Genomic DNA, 20,284 nt, shown 5'->3' with positions numbered 1-20,284 from the left:
ACTTTTTGCGATTCATGCACAAGGACTCCCAAGTCCCTCTGCACTACAGCATGCTGTAGTTTTTCACCCTTTAAATAATATTCAGCTCTTTTATTTTTCTTGCCAAAGTGGATAACCTCACACTTACTAACATTGTACTCCATCTGCCAGACCTTTGCCCACTCATCCAGCTTAACTCTATCCTTCTGCAGCCTCTCCACATCCTCATTACAATTTGCTCTTCCACTCAATTTGGTGTCATCCGCAAACTTGGCTACACCACATTTTGTCCCCTCCTGCAAGTCATCAATATAAATGATGAACAGTTGTGGGCCTAACACTGACCCCTGCGGCACCCCACTTGCCATTCTCTGCCAACCTGAAAAACTCCCACTTATCCCGACTCTCTGCCTCCTGTCAGACAACCAATTTTTGATCCATGCCAATAGACTTCCCCAGACTCCACTTTTCTGTAATTTACTGATAAGTCTCTTGTGCGGCACCTTATCAAACGCTTTCTGGAAATCCAAATATACAACATCAACCTGTTCCCCTCTATCCACCACACCCATTATATCCTCAAAGAATCCTAACAAGTTTGTCAAACACGATCTTCCCTTTCTAAAACCATGCTGTGTCTGCCTGATTGAACCCTTACGTTCCAAAAGTTTCACTATTTTGTCTTTAATGAAAGCATTTTTCCAACTACAGACGTCAAGCTAATTGGTCGATAATTTCCAGTCTTCTGCCTACATCCCTTCTTAAAAAGTGGCGTGACATTTGCTGTCTTCCAGTCTGCCGGGACCTGGCCAGAATCCAAGGAATTTTGGTATATGACCACCAATGCATCAACTATAACTTCTGCCATTTCCTTCAGAACCCTTGGATGCATATCATCAGGACCAGGTGATTTGTCTGGCTTTAGTCCCATTAGTTTCTCCATCACTACTTCCTTTGTAACAACTATTTTATCAAGGTGCTCCCCAACATTTGTATCCTTAACTCCGCACTTGGGCCTGCTGGACGTGTCTTCCACCGTGAAGACTGACACAAAATATTTGTTTAATGCCTCGGCCATTTCCTCATTTTTTGCTACCAGTTTTCCTTTCTCATCCTCCAAAGGTCCTATGTTAACTCTGGCCACCCTCTTCCGTTTTATATATTTATAAAATTTTTTGCTTTCTGTTTTTATATTTTGTGCCAATTTACTTTCATAATCCTTATTACCCACTTTGTAACCCCTTGCTGTCTCTTAAAGTTTTCCCAATCTTCTAGTTTCCCACTGCTCTTTGCAGCTTTGTACACCTGCACCTTCAATTTTATACACTCCTTTATTTCCTTTGTTAACCACGGTTGATTTTTCCCTCCCTTGCTGCCCTTTTTCCTGACTGGAATATATTTTTGTTGAGCATGACAAAATATTTCTTTGAAAATCTTCCACTGTTCCTCAACTGTTTCATCAATTAGCCTGTGCTCCCAGTCCACTCTGCCCAATTCCTCCCTCATCCTATGGTTGTCACCCCTGTGTGACTAAATTAAATTTCATTTAAATGTTATCCTTTCACCTCTTTGTTTATCAAGAACCGATTCCAAAATTAAATTACTGAGTTACCAAACTTTCAGTGGTATTCCCAATATTTTTTTACAACTGAGTAGGAGGCCATTTGGCCCATCAGGTGACTCAGTGAGGCCATCATGTTTCCATGTAATCTATTCTCTCTTAGGTTCATCAGCTCCACCCGGATTCTCAGCCATCCTCCTACCTAGATCTCATTTACTGTTGCCAATTCACCCACCGACCAGCAAATTTTAGGGAATTGTTTGAACTTAAATTCCCCACCTAACGTACTCTGGAATTAAGTCCAGATTCCAGCTTTGGCAGCCTCTTGAGTCTCCGACACTCCTGGCTTGCTAGCCTGGTAACTGACACCGTCTGCTGCAGATGCTGCAGGTAATCAGCAGGTCAAACTGTAGCTTTGGTGAGAGAGGCATCGCCGAGATGGGAAGACTTCAGCTTTACCAATGCCATTGAGCCTTAGGTAATACAGCACAGGGATCTGTGTTGGAACCATTATTGATGGTTGTTGATATAAATGGCTTAGATGATAGTGTGGTGAATTGGATCAGCAAGTTTGGTGATGACACAAAGATAGGAGGCATCGTGGATGGTGAGCAAGATGTTCAAAGCTTGCAGAGGGATCCGGAGCAGTTGGGGAATTGGGCCAGTAAATGGCTGATGGCATTTAATGCAGGTAAGTGTGAGGCATTGCACTTTGGAAGAGTGAATCAGGGCAAATGGTAGGCCATTGAGGAGTGCGGAGGAGGAAAGAGATCTGGGAATACATATAGATTGTTCCCTGAATGTGGCATCGCTTGTGGGCAGGGTTGTAAAGAAAGGATTTGGCATCTTAGCCTTTATAAATCAAAGTATGAAGTTATTCAAGTCATTGGTGAGGCCACACTTAGAATATTGTGTGCAGTTCTGGTCGCCCAGAGGCAGGAAAGATAGCAATAAGATTGAAAGAGCGCAGAGAAGATTTACTAAGATGTTGCCGGGTCTTCAGGAGTTGAGTTACTGGGAAAGATTAAACAGGTTAGGGCTATACTCTTGGAATGAAGAAGAATGAGGGGAGACTTGATAGAGGTCTATAAGATTATGAGGGGTATAGACAGAATAGATGGGAGGGGGATAAATACGAGAGGTCATAGGTTGAGGCTGAAAGGGGAGAGGTATAAGGGGAACATTAGGGGAAAGTTTTTCACTCAAAGATCTGATGTAGTGAATGCAGATTCAACCTTGAGTTTTAAAAATAAATTGGATAAATACATGGATAGGAGTGGTGTGGAGCATTATGGAATGAGAATAGGTCAGTGGGACTAGCTAGTTTTATTGGTCAGCACAAACTAGAAGGGTTGAATGGACTTTTTTCTGTGCTGTAGCATTCTATGGTTCAATGTCCCTGCCAACTATTAATTACCTCTGGATATTGATGCAGTTTACCAGCTCTCACCCTTCTTTGTACTGGTGATTCAAGTACTTGTCTAGATTCTTCCTAAATGTTGTGAAAGTACCCGTCCACATCACTCATTCAGGGAGAGTGTACCAGATCCAGTTCTTTCCCAGATCACCTCCTACCTTAAATCTGGGCCATCACTGGCTGACAAACATTTCCCTTCCAATTTCTCTGGCAGCGGTTACTATTTCACAGTTCCAGTTACTCGCGTTTCATCCTGATCTTTGGTGCTTTCTGTGGGGAGTTTGCTGCTTTTGCCTGTTCTCCCGTTAGCTTTCCCTGGATGTTCCACTTTCATCCCACTTCCCAGACATGCATGCAATACACAAATGTGCTGGAGAAACTCAGCAGGCCACGCAGCATCCTGAAGGACATGTGACTATGGGTGATCACCTGATCAAAGAGCTTGCTAGCAGCAGGGAGAACAGAGGGGGGAGCAGTGAGAGTGACTCTCACAGAACTCCCTACTAAGAGAGAAAGCGAACCTCTTCAGGGTAGGCATGACCTGCTGAGTTTCTCCAGCACTTGCCCTCAGCACCTGCAGACTTTCCAATTTAACCCAAACACATGATTGACAGCTATAAATTACCCCTAATATAAAGGTGAGTGGTAGAATCTGGGGAGCAGTTGATGGAAATGTGGGGAGAAAAAGATGGGTAAAGGTAGGGTTAGTGTAAGTGGGTGTTTAATAGTTGGTCAAATGGCCCATTTTGAATTGAGTTCTCTGTGACTTTATGACTTTATTTGAAAGCTCACCCCAAGTTCAGTCTGTAATCAATAATGCTTCCTCCCAATGGTAGCATATTATATTTAGAACTTGTTGCAGATGGTGTTCTTCATCTGCATTTTTTTTCTCTTGCCTCATTGAGAAAGGCACCTGCAGAATGGAAATCCCCCGAGAGGGTGATGTTCTGGGAATGTATGTAACCTGCTGAGCTTGGTTTTGAAACCTCCTTCATTACCGGTAGCTAAAAAGAGATCTACTATAAAAATCTAGCAGATTGCAAAGCCTCCACAAAGGTTGCATGATGGTGTAGACGTTAAACAGGAATCTTGGGTTGAGATTAGGCTACAGATTTGTGAATTCAACCAGCACCATCGTGGACAAGAGGAGGTGTCTCAAAAAAGCATGAAGGACCCTCATCACCCAGTCCATGCCCTCTTCTCATGGCTACTGTTACTAGCCCAGAGGACCCCAAACCCCAGCAGCAATAGATATTCACCAAGACAAATGGTTACTTCAACAAAAGTTGCTTTTAATTATCTTTAAACATGAAAACAGAATCACGCTTTAACTTATCATTATTGACTGAACTAACCTAATTTAACCCTCTTTTTATTCTAAGTGCTCACATATGTAATGTGTGTGTAAGTTTAGAAAAGTTATTTGATTCACAGTCCAATCTCACTTCTCATTCCTCCAAGTTCACTGATTGCAGGCAATTCTTATACTGTGCACAGAATTTAACATTTATAAAGTTCACCAGGCTTTGGTGAACTTGAAAGGTAAATGGTTACCGCACAGGAAGGTTCTTGTCAGTTTTCAGAAAGAAATTTGTTGTTCGCTGGACACCCACAACTGATTCCTTGTAACCAGCCACTTCAGTGTCTTGCTGAAGAAACTTGCCCCATCAGGGTTCTCCAGATGATAACCTTTCTTTCAGGTCACCACAGAGTTCCTTTTTGTTTCCCTTATTTCAAGTTAAATATTAGACAGCCAGTCCTCTCCTCTTGCATGAACCACAAGGGCATTGATTAGGCTGAACTAAGCACTCACAACCCATCTTCCAAATGGGGTTTTCCACAAGCTTGCCAGCTTGTCCTGTTCCAGTCCCAGCTGCTGCTGCTGAACTGTAAAACTGCAGAACTGAAATCACTCCCCTCTCTCTCTCTCTCTCTCTCTCTCTGAGAGAAAACCTGTTTTTTTCTCTCTTTGCTTACACAACCACATGACCCTCCTAGAACAGCAAGCTCCACTCCAGACAGTCTGCGGCTCTGACAAGTTCTTTCATCTGTTGCCTTTTTGTAAACAACAGTCCAGTAGTGAAGTCTCTTGGACACTCTCCAAAGCTTTTGCAAAGGCTGTTGGCTCCGACATGTCTAACACGAGCAGAGCTCCAGTATTTTAAATAAGACCTGTTTTAAAATGTTTGTATGTGTCCTACACTAAAAAAAAACCTGCCCCAATTTATCTCCCAAAAACCTATCTATATACAATACAAACACAACATAATCTGTCACACTAACATCAGGAAGGAGGTACAGAAGCCTGAAGATGAACATCGAACGGAACAAAAACAGCTTCTTGGCCTCCGTCATCAGATTTCTGAATGAACAATGAACCCCAGATGCTACCTCACTTTTTCTCTTCCTTTGCACAGATTTATTTATTTTTAAAAAATGTAATTTGAAGCCATTTCTGCTCCGGTAATGCTACCATATTGTGCTCTTGTTTCTCCCCATGTTCATTGGCCAAATTACTTTAGTAGAACAAAGATTTTTCAGGCTGGGTATTAGGATGTAGGTGGTAGGCGTTATTCAGGCATGGACCATACAGTACAGGGCCCTCGGCCCACAATGTTGCGCCGAATTGAATGATTCAACAACTCTGTATTTCTTGTTCAACACTTTGTTATGTTCACTTTGCAAATAACTTTTAAAATGTTTTTGTTGTTTGGTGGACATACCCATGAAGTGCAAAATACTCCCAAATATCAAGGCTACAAAAACAAAGTACAGCAGGTGCTGAAAACTGAAAATAAAAACTGAAAATGTCCTTGTTGCCATTTGATTTCTCCCTCCATCCGATGGAGAGTGTTGTGTTCAGCTCTGGCCACTTCATTATAGGAAGGATGTGGAAGCTATGGAGAGGGTGTAGAGGAGATTTGCCCGGATGTTGCCTGGATTGGAAAATAAGTCTTATGAGGCAAGGTTAGCAGAGCTGGGACTTTTCTCCTTGGTCTGAAGAAGGACGAGAGGTGACTTAATACAAGATTCTGAGAGGCATGGATAAGGTTGACAGCCGGGCCTTTTTCCCAGGGCTGGAGTAGCAAACTCCAGGGGACACCTGTAGAAAGTGAAGGGGGGTAAGTTTAGGGGAGACATTTTACACAGAGAGTTGTGGGTGCCTGGAATGCCTTGCTAAGGGAGGCATTGGAGAGTGAAACACTGGGGTTAGGGTTAAGGATTTAAGAGTCTCTTAGTCAGGCACATGGGTAAAAGGAAAATAGAGGGTCACACTGGTTCCTGACGGGCCATGTTGTGGGAATGTAGGTGCCTGTGGGGCATGGAGGTACCCTAACTATAACCCCAGGCACCAGTGAATGGGAACGGAGAGACTCTCAGGCTGCTGCGATCTTTCAACCCCTATGGTGCTAGTGTTGGTTTCTAGTCGAAGTATTTGTGGCACAGATCTTTCATTTTTTAAATAATTGCAAGTGAGTGTCTTATGTATAATAAATATAGTTTAGCTTGTCATTTAAGTTATTTCATGTAATGTTATGAGTCTAATGTCTGAATTGTGTTTAGTCTAAAGTAGTGGTTCTCAACCATTTTTTTCCCACTCACATATCCCTTTAAGTATTCCCTCTGCCATCAATGCTTAAGGTGGTAGGTGGGTGGAAAGAAAAAGTTTGAAAACCACGGATTTTAATCGTACCTAATTGAGCCCACCTCACTGACAAAAGACAAAGGAGGAAAAACCCAACACCCAACCCCAACCCACCAATTTTCCCTTGCAACCGCTGCAACCGTGTCTGCCTGTCCCGCATCGGACTTGTCAGCCACAAACGAGCCTGCAGCTGACGTGGACATTACCCCTCCATAAATCTTCGTCCGCGAAGCCAAGCCAAAGAATTGACTCGTTATGTGCACGGTTTCACAACTCCAAAGGAAATAGGCCAATGACCATTTTCCTCAAGCAAAATATTTCAGTAATAATTGGGTCTAGAGCAGTGATTCTCAACCTTCCCTTCCCACCCACATGCCACCTGAACTAATCACAGAGGACCGATGACGTAGGGATGACTTAAAGAGGTATGCGAGTGGAAAGAGGAAGGTTGAGAACCACTGGTCTAAAGTGTCTTGTGTTTTACTCCTAATGACGCACGAATCTCCAGGAGGGTTATCTCATTAAAAAAAAACTGCTGCTCATTATATAATGGCCGCAGCTTTAAGAAATGGCGATAAGCTTTGAATTTGTATTGATTCCCAAGACTACAGATAAAAGTCTTGGCCTTGCTTTTGTCATGGTTGTCTAGGGAGCTGCAATGCCAGCCCAGATAATTTGGGCTTGTGGGGCATGGGGTTGAGTGTGTTCAGCATCCTGTCGCTGCCCACGTGTTTCTCCATCCTATTGCTGTTCTGCGAGGTGACGCTCTTGTCCAGTGTCTTGTCTTTTGCGTCTGTTGATTTTGGGCTTTGTGTATTCTTTTATTAATTGGTGTAAAGCAATTTGGAGCAACGTTCTGCTGTGTTTAAAATGTGCTAGATAAATAAAATATTCAATTTAAACAATTCAATTTATGTTATGTGAGCTGAAAGGAAAACAAAGCTTTTACTTAAATATGCTGTGGCCTTGGGGGAGTGGGTGGGTGGGGAGCTGTAGGACCCCTGTTGAGAATGGCTGCACTCGACAACATATTTTTAAGGGAAGGGGGAAGAAGTTTAAAGGAGATATATGGGACAAATATTTTGCAGGTAGGTGCTTGGTAGCATTTAAGTTGCATCCTGGCCAGCTGCATAACCGTGCGGTACAGTTGCAGTGGAGAAATCAATCCACAGGACCATAAGAGTAGAAGAGTGGATCAATGGAGACTCCATCCCCCCCCCCCCCCAATCAACAACATGATCTACTGGGATCGCTGTCTGAAGAGGGCGTGCAAAATCACTGAGGACCCCTTCCACCTTGCATACGGCATCTTTCAACTGCTCCATTGGGAAATTATCAGACCCACCACCTTCAGCCTGAGGAACAGCTTCTTCCCACAGGCAGCGAGAATGCTGACCAACTATGGCAGGGATGGGTGCAGCAGCGTTACAAGACTGCTTTGAGACCATCAACTGGAGCTGTTTCAGGGAGGTGGCCACCTACAACGATCATGTGAACAAACAAGATCGTTACATGAGCTCAGTGAATGACTACATCAGCAAGTTCATTAAGGATCTCACCGAGATCAAATGCTTCACAACCAGGGATAACCAGAAGCCATGGTTGGATGCAGAGGTCCTGGCCCTTAAAGCTCATGATGTTGCCTTCAGGAGAGGAGACAAGTGCAATGAATTGGGATTCACTGGGGGTGTGTTGTGCAGATGGCTGGCTCCGCTCCCATTTCCCCATATATAACCCTGGTTTCCCACCTCATCCCAGAACCCTTCTGAAGACCACTGTGAAACCCTTCCCTCAGTTATAAACTAACAAAAGCGTTTGTCCTCCCTCCAGTCGTGAGAGCTTTTATTCACGCCACAATTTTATTAGCTTATTCCCTAACGATGGAAATGCTGCTCAAGCCAGGTACGCTGCTGATGGGCCCTCTGTTCCCCGACGTGGCTGAGGAGTTCACGTACTGGCTAGACTGCTTCCAGGCCTACCTGAACATGACCAGAGATGTCTTCCACATCAATGAACTCAGGAGGACTGCACTCATTTCGAGGGTAGGAACGAAAGGGTATGCAGTCATCAGGGACTGCACTACATATGACGCTGCCATCGAGGCGTTGAAGACTCGGTACCTGAAGTCACAAAACGAGGTCCTAGCGAGGCACCGACTTGCTCTACGTCGCCAATGGCCAGGAGAGACCATTGATGACTATCTGCTGGATCTGTGGACACTTGCCAAGAAGTGCAGGTATAAAGCGGCTATGGGTCGCATTCGTGAAGAAGAACAGATCTGGGGCACTCTAGTCGCAGGGGTCCGCTTGAGGTACATGAGGCAGCGACTGCTCGAGTCGGGTAGGAAGGACCTGACTAGCCATGTTGAACTGGCCAAGTTGCTGGAACAGGCTAAGCTTGAGAACAACGACCTCGAAGGTAGTGAGCTCACTCACCCAGGTGACCCCTTCCAAGGACCGGCTGCTCCCACTACCCCAGTCCTAATGGCTGTTGCCTCCCGTGCTAGGGAGTGATTTTTATGTGGCAAGGGCCAGCATCCCCGATCTCGTTGTCCAGCTAAAGACTCAGTTTGTTCCAGCTGTGGCAAGAAAGGGCATTAAGCGAGGGTTTGCCATGTGAGGGGAAGCCCAGGGAAGCTCACAGCGTGCAACACTCCCGGTTGCTATTCCAGCCCCAAGCCATCAGCCTCGAATTCACCTGAACCCACTTGCTGTGCTACATGTTGGCAGAGGGTGGCAGTGAGGAGATGGCGCGAAAAGGCTCGGCGGCCATCTTGCCACAACTTAAATTCAAGCTTGGCGCCATCATTATCAGAGAAGAAGGAGGTTGGCCATTTTGCCGTGCCACGAGGTTGATGCCATCTTACCCATGGGCAACCCAGGAAGGTGGGGGCCACTCAAGTGAGGAGTATGGAGTCTCCAGGGTCCTAGCCTCGATAGTCCTAGATCAGGACAGACATTATCAGCTCAGCAACTCCATAGTGACTGTGAAGATAAATGGACATTCCACTAAATGCCTAATCGACACGGGCTCTACTGAAAGCTTCATAGACTCACGGACTGTGCAAAATTATAACCTAAAGATGTATCCTTCCAATTATCACATATTCATTGTGTCTCAATTGCACTCTATGCGTATTCAACAACATTGTATAGTACATTTGTCATTTGAGGGGGAGAATTTTGTAAGATACGCCAGTATGTTACTTGATGAATTGTGTGCTCTGGTGCAGTTGGGTCTGGATTTCTCCTCACTTGCCTGCAAGGTGCCACAGTGACTGCATTTCCGAAGAAGACTGAAGTGGGCAAGGTTACTGGCCACCATCATGTCAACCTTCTACAGAAGCTCTATATAGAGCATTCTGGCTGGTTGTGGCTCTTGTCCTTCCTGCTGGCAGTGATTAAGTGTTCTGGAGAGCATCTTGGCCGACTGCATCAAGGTCTGATGCGATTGCTGCAGAGAAATGGATCAGAGGTCAATCCACAGGACCACAAGAATGGCAGAGAGGATCACTGGAGTCTCCCTCCCTCTCCCCCCCCCTCGCCCCCCCCCATCCCATGATCTACCCGGATTGTTGTCTGAAGAGGTCACGCAAAATCATTGAGGACCCTTCCACCCTGTGCACAGCATCTTTCAGCTGCTCCTGTCGGGGAAGAGATACAGGAGGATCAGAGCCAGCACCACCAGGCTGAGGAACGGCTTTGTCTCATGGGCAGTGAGAACGCTGAATGACCAAAGGAACTGCTCACACTAACCATCTGAGACTCTCAGATCTCTATTTATTTATTTATTGTATACTTGGCTTAGGTGCGTATTGTTTGTCTGTCTGTATGTGTGTTATGTCTGGTTGTCCGTCTGCGTGTTTTGCACCGAGGGCGGGAGAACACTATTTCATTGGATTGTACTTGTGAAATCAGATGATAATAAACTTGAACTTGACTTGATTTGACTTGATAATACACAGAAAACATTCTAAGGTTGAAAGTCCAATATGTGTCTCATTCTTTCATGTTTTAAATTGTTAAATCATTACCTTTTTTCCATTCTTTCCATTTTGTCTTTATTTTATTGTTGAACACATTGAGATAAGGTAGAGGCAGGAAAATTGTTTGGTGAGGCCAGAACTAGGGGACGCAGCCTCAAGATTCAGGGGAGTAGATTTAAGATGGAGATGAGGAAAAACTGTTTTTCCCAGAGTCGTGAATCTGTGGAATTCTCTACCCAGGGAAGTGCTTGAGGTGACTTCATTAAGCATACTTAAGGCTCAGGGTTTTTTTTTTAACATTAAAAAGGAATTGTGGGGAATTGAGTCAATGATCAGATCAACCATGATCTTATTGAATGGTAGAGCAGGCTCGATGGGCCGAATGGCCTGACAGACGTCTCATCGGAAAAATCCACGGTTGGAATTCTACCATTTACTCCCCACTCCGATGAGTGATGAAGGTTTCCGATTGGTTGCCCTCTGACCCATGTTGTCCCTTCTCTCTCTCCCCAAGCTTGTCAGTCCAAGCATTCCGATTTGTAAGATGAACAACAGGTCTAACCACCGGTGCACTCAGGAACTCAGCGGGTCCGTGCAGCATCAGTGGGAATAAAAGAATGGTTGAAGCTTTTGAGCCGAAACTCTTCATCCAGACTGTGAGAGTGGAGGAGAAGATCACGAGGGACTGGTGGGATTGGCATCATGGTCGGTGCAGATGTGGTGTTCAGAAGGCCCCTTGTTCGTGTCATACTGTTGACGATTCTTCTTCTCCCACTGATGCTGCTTGTCCCCACTCAGTTCCTCCAGAAGATTGTTTGTCAACCTCTGCAGTGCCCATTCCCTCTCCTGTTTCCTACTCCACTGTGGAGTCTCTTCAAGGTTTGCCGACTTTGTGCTAGTTTTCTACATCCTTTCCACCCCTCCCTCACTGTCCCCTTCCTGGGAAAAATCCTTCATCAACCCTATCGATGCCTCATAATTTTATGTATGCATCAAGTCACCCTTATCCATCTTTATGTTCGCCTTCACAATTGTATAAAATGCCTGCAGACTTTCGTGGTTTACTCCATTGCATAAATGTTTATCAGGTCGCCTCTCAGCCCCCAACACTCCAGAGAAAACAATCAAACTTTGTCCTACATCCTCTAATACTTTCTAACCCAGGCAACCCAGTGAACCTATTTTGCACCTTCTCCCAATCCTCCACATCCCTCCAGTACTGTGGGGACTGGAACTGCATATAATATTCTAAAATTGGCTGAACGGAAGTTTGCAACATGACTTGCCAACTTTTACTGTCTACTCAAAGCCTGATCGATGAAGGCAAGCCTGCTTTCCTTACCACCTGATCTACTTTTGTTGCTATATAAGGGAGCTATGGATTTGCATCCAAGGTTCCACAATGCATCAAACCCCTTAAGGGTCCTGCATTTACATGATACATGAATTACATGTAATTCCTAGCATCAGTTTAGAGTTTTGATGTAAAAGCAATCTTTAGTAATGGCATCAGTCAGATATCACAATACTATTTGTCCCATTCCCTTGTACCAGATTTAAATTTAAAATTTAGACATACAACATGGAAACAGGCCCTTCCGGCCCATGAGCCTGTGTTGTCTAATTATACCCAATTAACCTCCGGCCCCGGTAGGTTTTGAAAATGTTACGAGCCCAGAGGACCCCAAAACCCAGCAGCAATAGATATCCACTAATTCAAATGGTCACTTAAACAAAAGTTGCTTTTAATTATCTTTAAACATGAAAACAGAATCACACTTTAACTTATCACTATTGACTGAACTAACCTAATTTAACCCCCTTCTAATTCGAAGCGCATGTGTATGTAATATGTATGTAAGTTCAGAAAAGTTCTTTGATTCACAGTCCAATCTCACATTCCTCCAAATTCACTGGTTGCAGGCAGTTCTTATACTGTGCACAGAATTTAACAATTATAAAGTTCACCAGGCTTTGGTGCTTGAAAGGTAAATGGTTACCACTCAGGAAGGTTCTTATTGGTTTTCAGAGAGAGATTTGTTGTATGATGGACACCCAGCCACTTCAGTGTCTTGCCGAAGAGACTTGCCCCATCAGGGTTCTCCAGATGATAACCTCTTTCTTTCAGGTTAGCACAGAGTTCCTTCTTACTTCCCTTATTCCAAGTAAAACATTAGACAACCAGACCTCTCCTCTTGCATGAACCACAAGGGCTTTGACCAGGCTGAACTAAGAACTCACAACCCGTCTTCCAAATGGGATTTTCACAAGCTTGCCAGCTTGTCCTGTTCCAGTCCCTGCCGCTGTATCACTGTAGAACTTATCTCTCTCTCTCTCTCTCTCTCTCTCTCTCTCTCTCTCTCTCTCTCTCTCTCTCAGAGAGAAAAACTTGTTTGACTCTCTCTGCTTGCAAAACCACACGACCCTCCTAGAACAGCAAGTTCCCTTCCAGACAGACTACAGCTCCGACAAGCTCTTTCATCTGTTGCCTTTTTGTAAACAACAATCCTTTAGTGAAGACTCTTGAGCACTATCCAAAGTTTTTGCAAAGGCTCTGAGGCCCTGACATGTCTAGGATTAGAAGAGCTCCATTATTTTAAATAAGACCTGTTTTAAAGTGTTTGTATGTGACCTACACTAACAATACCTGCCCCAATATATCTCCCAAAAACATATCTATATACTCTGTCACAAAATATGGGAGGAAACCAGAGCACACCCAGAGGAAACCCACGCAGACACAGGAAGAATGTTCAAACCCCTTGCGTAAGACAGCGCTGGATTTAAACCCCAGTCACAGGCACTGTAATGCGCTAACCGCTACGCTAACCTTGCCGCCCTTTTGATTGTCCAGGATCCAGCCCAATGCCCAGTTCTGCCTTTCTCAGAGGTGGCCCTCCACAGCCGACACTCGACTCAGGAAGCAATGAGGTGTCCACAGGTGTGCCAACCTCAGGCAGCACAGTTGGTGAAATGGTCGTTATTACAGTGCCAGCAAATTGGGGACGAATCTCCAGTATCTGAAAGGAGATTGGATGTTCTCCCCGCATCTACATGGGTTTTCTCTGGATGCTCTGGTTTCCTATCACTTTCCAAAGGCCTACAGGGTTGGTAGGTTAATTGAATGTATTTAGGTGGTGCAAGCTCGTGAGCTGTAAGGGCTTGTTACGTTGCTGTTGTTACAAACCCAAAGGACCCCGAAACCCAGCAGCGATAGACATTCACCAAGACATGTAGTTACTTAAACAAAAGTTGTTTTTAATGATCTTTAAACAGGAAAACAGAATCAAACTTTAACTTATCTCTATTAACGTAACTACCTAACTTAACCCCCTTCTAATTCTAAGCGCACATGTATGTAATGTGTGCATAAATTTAAGAAAAGTTCTTTGGTTCTCAGTTCAATCTCACTTCTCATTTTTACAAGTTCATTGGTTGCAGGCAATTCTTATACTGTGCACAGAATTTAACATGTATAAAGTTCACCAGGCTTTGGTGCTCGAAAAGTAAATGTTTACCGCTCAGGAAGGTTTTTTGTAGGTTTTCAGAGAGAGATTTGTTGTTCCAGGATTTCCACAACTGAGCTACCACCATTAGTCACCTCAATGTCTCACTGATAAAACTTGCCCCATCAGGGTTCTCCAGATAATTACCTCTTTCTTTCAGGCTACCACAGAGTTCCTTTCTGTTCCCCTTATTCCAATAGAAACATCAGTCAGATAGCACTTCCAGCCATCCGCCACTCTGGAGTTACTGTTTCAGTTCCAACAAGCTTCTCCTGCTGACACTGTTTAGCTCCGTCTCTCTCTCTCTCACTTGCAAAACCTCCTCCTTCTCCAGGAAACAATAAGAGTTGTCTTCTGCTCCCATCTATTGTTTTTAAGTAAACAAGAACCCAGGAGTGACCTTTGAGGGTGCACTTTGCACAAAGGTCAGAAGACTTGTAAAAATGTTCACCATAGATGACCTGACTCCAGTCCATTCATTTCATGACATCATTTCAATTAGCACTTACTTGTGAAATGTGCATAGCATTCTCCATAGTTTCAGTAAAATCATTGAATATGAATTCTTCATTATTTCAAATAAGATCTGTTTTAAAATTTGTGTATGTATGTATCCTACATTAATTTTACCAATTTATCTTCCAAATACATCTACAAATATTACATCACAGCTGTATCTATAAAATGAAAGAAAGGTGAACCTCTGAATGATCCTGACATGTGCCATCGAGGCCCAGATGTGAAGTGCATTCTGCTGCTCCCTACCTTGCTAGGGTCAATGGGAGAGTGTGAGCTCGAAGCACCAGAAAAGTCTGAGGAGCATTGCAAAGAGCTGATTCACCTCAAATCAACCCTTTGGTTTCAATGAAGAATTGAATACAGTGAAGGGACTCCAATAGTTCCATGTTCTCTGCTGGCAAGAATTCAACAATGATTATTTTTAATACTTGAATATTTGTCCTGAAGATTTGCAGCTGGTTCTGCGTCTCCAATTAGCCAGTGATTAACATAAAGTACCTTCTGCTGAGAACTGTATTTATTACAGACTATGGTGTGAAGCACAGGCATAAGACAATTAGGCAAATGATGTGAATAATTGAATGCAAACTGATTTAAATAATTTGCTCATTTTAAAATAAAATTTGACCTTCTGTACTCTTTGATGATTTTCATGTTGCACCTGCTTAATATTTGGGGTTTGAATATTCTATTTTTAAATCTTTTTTTTTCCATTCATGAGTATTTAGCCAAATTAATTTTGGGAAAATTGGGCAGAAAAGTGGGAGATGGAGTTCAATCCAGATAAATGTGGGCTGATGCATTTTGGAAGGTCAAACTTACTTGAAGGAAGAGTAGATGGTAAATGGTAGGATACTTAACAGGGTGGAATAACAGAGGGACCTTGGGGGTCCCAGATCCATAGATCTCTCCAGCTGTGCAGGTTGATAGGGTAGTTCAGAAGGCCTACAGTATGCTGGCCTTCGTTGGTCAGGGGATGGAGTTCAAGAGTCGTGAAATAATGATGCACTCCTAAGAAATGTATAGCACTTACTTGGAAAGATAAAAATATATTAACTTTAGGTAAGTGGTATTTGGAGATGAAATTTTGTTTGACTATGGAAAGGATATCTTTTTCAATTCAGGATAAGATGTCTTTTTATAAGTTAAAGTGGACTCCGTTTGCTAATTATACATTTAAGTTTGATTTAAATAAATGTTTAAGCGTGATATTTTAGTATTGATCAAATTTTTTTTGTTGTTAGAATTTTTTTTAGGTTAAGTCTTATCTCTTTTTTTGTAAGTGGGTATTTTTTTTCCATATATAATATTGTTAATTTTATTAACTCTTCACTCTTTATTTTGGGGCGGAGGGCTGGACTAATTTTAAGTTAGATTACTAATATTGTGTTACAATTAACGGGGGGAGGTTATTTTGTGTAGTTTTCTGATGTAATATTGTAATCATACCATTTTGATTTTTAAAAAAAAATTATTTAAATGTAATTCTCTATTGTATTCATGTTATAAAATTTTAAATAAAGTCTTCAAAAAAAATAATAATGATGCACTCCATAAATCTCTGGTTGCCTCATTACAGGAAGGATGTGGATGTCATAGGGAAGGTGCAGAGGAGATTTATGAGGATGGTGCGTATGTGGTGATACACCACTAGCCTACTGCAGGGGGCATCCTGTGTACCTGCAGGAAGAGCTCTGGAGGACAAGGCAACACCTGGTAGGCTGTCAATCACTCTTCGGGATATAAGCTACATTCGGCCCCTCGAGGTCAGTCTCACAGCCTGCCAGCTCTGTGGAAGTTTGTGTGGAATAAAGACTGTTGAACAGACTTTATGTTTTGTGTCTGCTTTTTTGCTCGATGGCGCATCACAGCCTGGATTGGAGGATGTGTCTTATATGGCAAGGTTAGATGGCTAGGGCTTTTCGCTTTGGAATGAAGAAGGATGAGGAGGACTACAGGCGTGAAAGGCGTAGTTAAGGTGGACAGTCAGCATCTTTTATCCAGAGCAAAAGTAGCAAACACCAGAGGAAATCATAACATAGAAAACCCCAGCACAGTACGGGCCTTTCAGCCCTCGATGTTGTGCCAACCTAGATATAAAAATAATATATAAAAATAAAAACGAAGCCCTTCCTACCTTGTCACCTGCTTTCATCCTGTCTAAGATTCTCTGAAATGCCCCTAATGTTCCAGCCTCCACCACTACCCCTGGCAATGCATTCCAGTCACCCACATCTCTCCGTTTTAAAAAAGATTTATCTCTGATGTCTCCTCTAAACTTTCCGCCACTCACCTTAAACAGTCTACCTCTGGTGTTTGCTTCTCTCACTCGAGGAAAAAGGCTCTGGCTCTCTACCTTATCTATGCCTCCCAGAATCTTGTAGACCTCTCATTCTTCTTTGCTCCAAAGAGAAAAGACCTACTCTGCTAACTTTGCCTCATGAGGTTCATTTTCCATACCAGGCAACATCCTGGTAAATCGCCTCTGCACCCTCTCCAAAGCATCTACATCCTTCCTTTAATGAGGTGACTAGAACTGAACACAATATTCTTAAGTCTGGTCTCACCAGAGATTTATAGAGTTGCCACATAACCTCTCGACTCTTGAACTCAATCCCCCGACTAATGAAGCCTAGGCCTTCTTAATTATCCTATCAACCTGCTCGGCAATATTGAGAAATATATAGATTTAGTCTCCAAGGATCCTCTGTTCTTCCACACTGTTAAGTATCCGACCATTAACCCTGTACTCAGCCTTCAAGTTTGACCTTCCAAAACCTCACATCTGGATTAAACTCCATCTAACACTTTTCTGCATCCTGTCTATATTCTGTCTATATCCTTTTGTAATCTACGACAACCTTAATACCATTCACAACTCCTCCAACCTTAGTATCATCTGCAAACTTAATGTCCCATTCTTCTACTTCTTCAACCTGGTCATTTATAAAAAAAATCACAAGGAGCAAGGGTCACAGAACAGAACCTTGAGGTACTCCACTAGTCACTGACCTCCAGCCAGAATTCTTCCCATCACTACTACTCTCTGCTTTCCATACGCAAGCCAATTCTGAATCCACACAGCCAAGGTTCCATGCTCCCATGCCTCATGACTTTCTGAATGAGTCTCTCATGGGTGACCTTGTCAAATGCCTGACTAAAATCCATGTCGACCACATCTATTGCCCTTTCTTCATCAATTTCTTTTGTTGCCTCTTAAAAAAAAATCGATTAGGCTCGTGAGGCATGAACGTCCCCTCACAAAGCCATGATGGCTATGCTTGAGGAGACATTATTTCTCTAAATGTTCATTTCTCTTATCCTTAAATATCCTTTCCAATAGTTTGCACAGCGGTGTTGTAAGACCCATCGGTCTATAATTCCCAGGATTCTCCCTATTAACTTTTTTTAAACTAGGGGACCACATTTGCCATTCTCCAATCATCCGGCAATCCCCTGTGGCCAAGGAGGATGCAAAGATCATTGCCAACGGCCCAGCTATCTCTTTCCTCCCTACCCACAGCAACCTGGGGTATATCTCGTCGGCCTTGGGGATGTAGCAATCTGAATGTTTTTAAGAAGATTCTGTCAAGGTTTAGAGGAAACGTCAGGGGTTAGCATTTTACACAGAGAGTAATGGGGTCTTGGAATTCTTTGCTGTGAATGCTGGTGGAGGCTGGTACAATAGGGACTTTTAAAAGCCTCTTAGGTACATGCATGGATGCAAGAAAAATAAGAGTGTTTTGGGTGTGAGGTAGGGAAGGCTTAGATCATTGAGTAAGCTTGTACAGTCTGGCACAACACCGTGGGTGGAAGGGCCTGCATTGTGCTGTAACGCTCTGCATTCTTTGTTTAAATAAGCTTCTATGAAGAGACACATCAGCTTTTGGTCTGAATAAAGAACAATATTTATATCATTAGACAGTGATAATGACACAATAATTCATTATTGATAATTGATTAAAACATATATTTCCATTTATTCCATGCCCTTTATAGGGCAACAAAGGAAAACCTTTGTTATTACATAACAATGCATGGAATCTTTAATCTTGAATGCCACCAAATGCATTGCAGAATCAAATGAAATTGGTCAGTATCGTATCTGCAAATATTGAAAGCTACACGAGTCATTCTTTTAGTAATGCGAACAATAATAATGGACAATACAAAGGTTGGAGGCACGTAGATAGTGCTGAAGGTTGCAGGTTACGACAGGATACAGACACGATGCAGAGTTGGGCGGAGAAGCGACAAGTGAAGTTCAACCCGGATGAGTGGAGTTCAAAGTCGAAGGCAGAGTCTGTGCAGGATTCGTAATCCTGGGGGAACAGAGAGGGTGGTTAAGAAGGCGTATGGGTATGCTTGCAATCAGGGGATAGAGTTCAAGAGCCATGAGCTCTTCAAAATATGGTGAGATCGTGCTTGGAGAATTGTGTTAAGTCTGAGTCACCTCATTATAGGAAGCATGTAGCTGCTTTGGAGAAGGTGCAGAGACCTGGATTGGAGAACCAGGTCATATGAAGCAAGGTTGACAGAGCTCAGGCTTTTCTCTTGGGAGTGATGAAGGATGAGAGGTGACATAATAGAGGTGTCCCAGGGCGACGATAGCAAAATACCAAAGGTTAGGGGAGAGGTGGGTGCCTGAAATGCATTTTTGGGTTTGGTGGTTGACGCTGGTACAATGAAGACATTCAAAAAACTCTTGGACAGGCAGATAGATGAAAATAAAGTAGAGGGTTATGGGTGTGAGGTGGAGAAAATTTAGATTGTGGTGGAGTAGGTTTACACAGGTTGGAGCGGGGGTGGTGTTGGAGCAGGAGGTGATGTTGGAGCAGGGTGGCTGAGTCAGAGCAGGAGAGTGGTGTCGGAGCTGGGGGGTGGCACCGGAGCAGGGGTCAGTGGTGTCAGAGTGGGGGGGAGAAGCTACCCCTGACACCCCCCCCCAACTACGCCACTGGCTGCAGCACATTTAGGGCAAGCCACAGACTGAAATCCTTAATAAGAGAGGACAAGATAGAATGGGGGTAGGAGAGAATTACAGAAGAAACCAACTTGACTGCTTCACAGGGAACTAAAGGGGCCAAAGACAAAAAAAAAAGGTTGATAACACTGGGCAACTAATATTTTGCCTCCTGAATACTTTTGGGTGAATTTTATGGATTTTGGGCACCAATCATGAAAATGATCTCACGTACCGTTTTTCTCGATGTAACCTATTTTGGGGATTTCTTGTCATATTTTTAACACGCTTCGAACATACAAACCACAAAGTGCAACTTGTCGTTGAAATTTCATTTTCTGCATTCGCATTGGGGCTTTGTCCCTGCTGATCTTGGTGCTGCCGGTGACGAATGTGGTGAAAGGTTTCACCAGGACATTGTGACCATCGGAAAACGGTATCAGGGTAACTAGAATCCGTCAATGCTGGCCGACTATTGTTGGACACGGACATGAGAAGCATCAGATGCTGAGTTCAAACGAAAATCAGCGGTAAAACATATTTATGTCAGTTGAACAAATGCAATGGGTCAGCGTCGTTATGAATTAAACAGGATAAATTCAATGGAAGTTAATTTAATGTTCTTCCAACTTCCTATGTGAAACAGCGAATCTGAAATCATCTTGGTGGTCAGGATGAAGTTGTCTATCATAATCCCCAATATTTGAT

The 20,284-nt window shown here is 43.4% G+C and overlaps 1 long non-coding RNA gene across 4 annotated transcripts in view; it reads left to right on the top strand.

The window, feature by feature from the left end:
- LOC138755797 (uncharacterized) overlaps nt 1-16,440 on the top strand; it is a 60,581-nt gene extending 44,141 nt beyond the window's left edge. Inside the window, exons 4-5 of one of the 4 annotated variants that reach the window (XR_011352569.1) lie at nt 774-885; nt 16,193-16,440. This is a non-coding gene — a long non-coding RNA (uncharacterized lncRNA). Of the gene's footprint in view, nt 1-690; nt 886-12,617; nt 12,791-14,765; nt 16,155-16,192 lie in introns of those variants that run through there. The other 3 variants (XR_011352566.1, XR_011352567.1, XR_011352568.1) reach the window with 3 other exon arrangements.
- The last annotated feature ends 3,844 nt before the right edge of the window (nt 16,441-20,284 follow it).

Source organism: Narcine bancroftii, chromosome 2 (genome assembly GCF_036971445.1).
Source record: "Narcine bancroftii isolate sNarBan1 chromosome 2, sNarBan1.hap1, whole genome shotgun sequence".
NCBI lineage: Eukaryota > Metazoa > Chordata > Chondrichthyes > Torpediniformes > Narcinidae > Narcine > Narcine bancroftii.
Note: the sequence above shows the minus strand (reverse complement) of the source record. Positions and strands in the feature narration are given on the sequence as shown.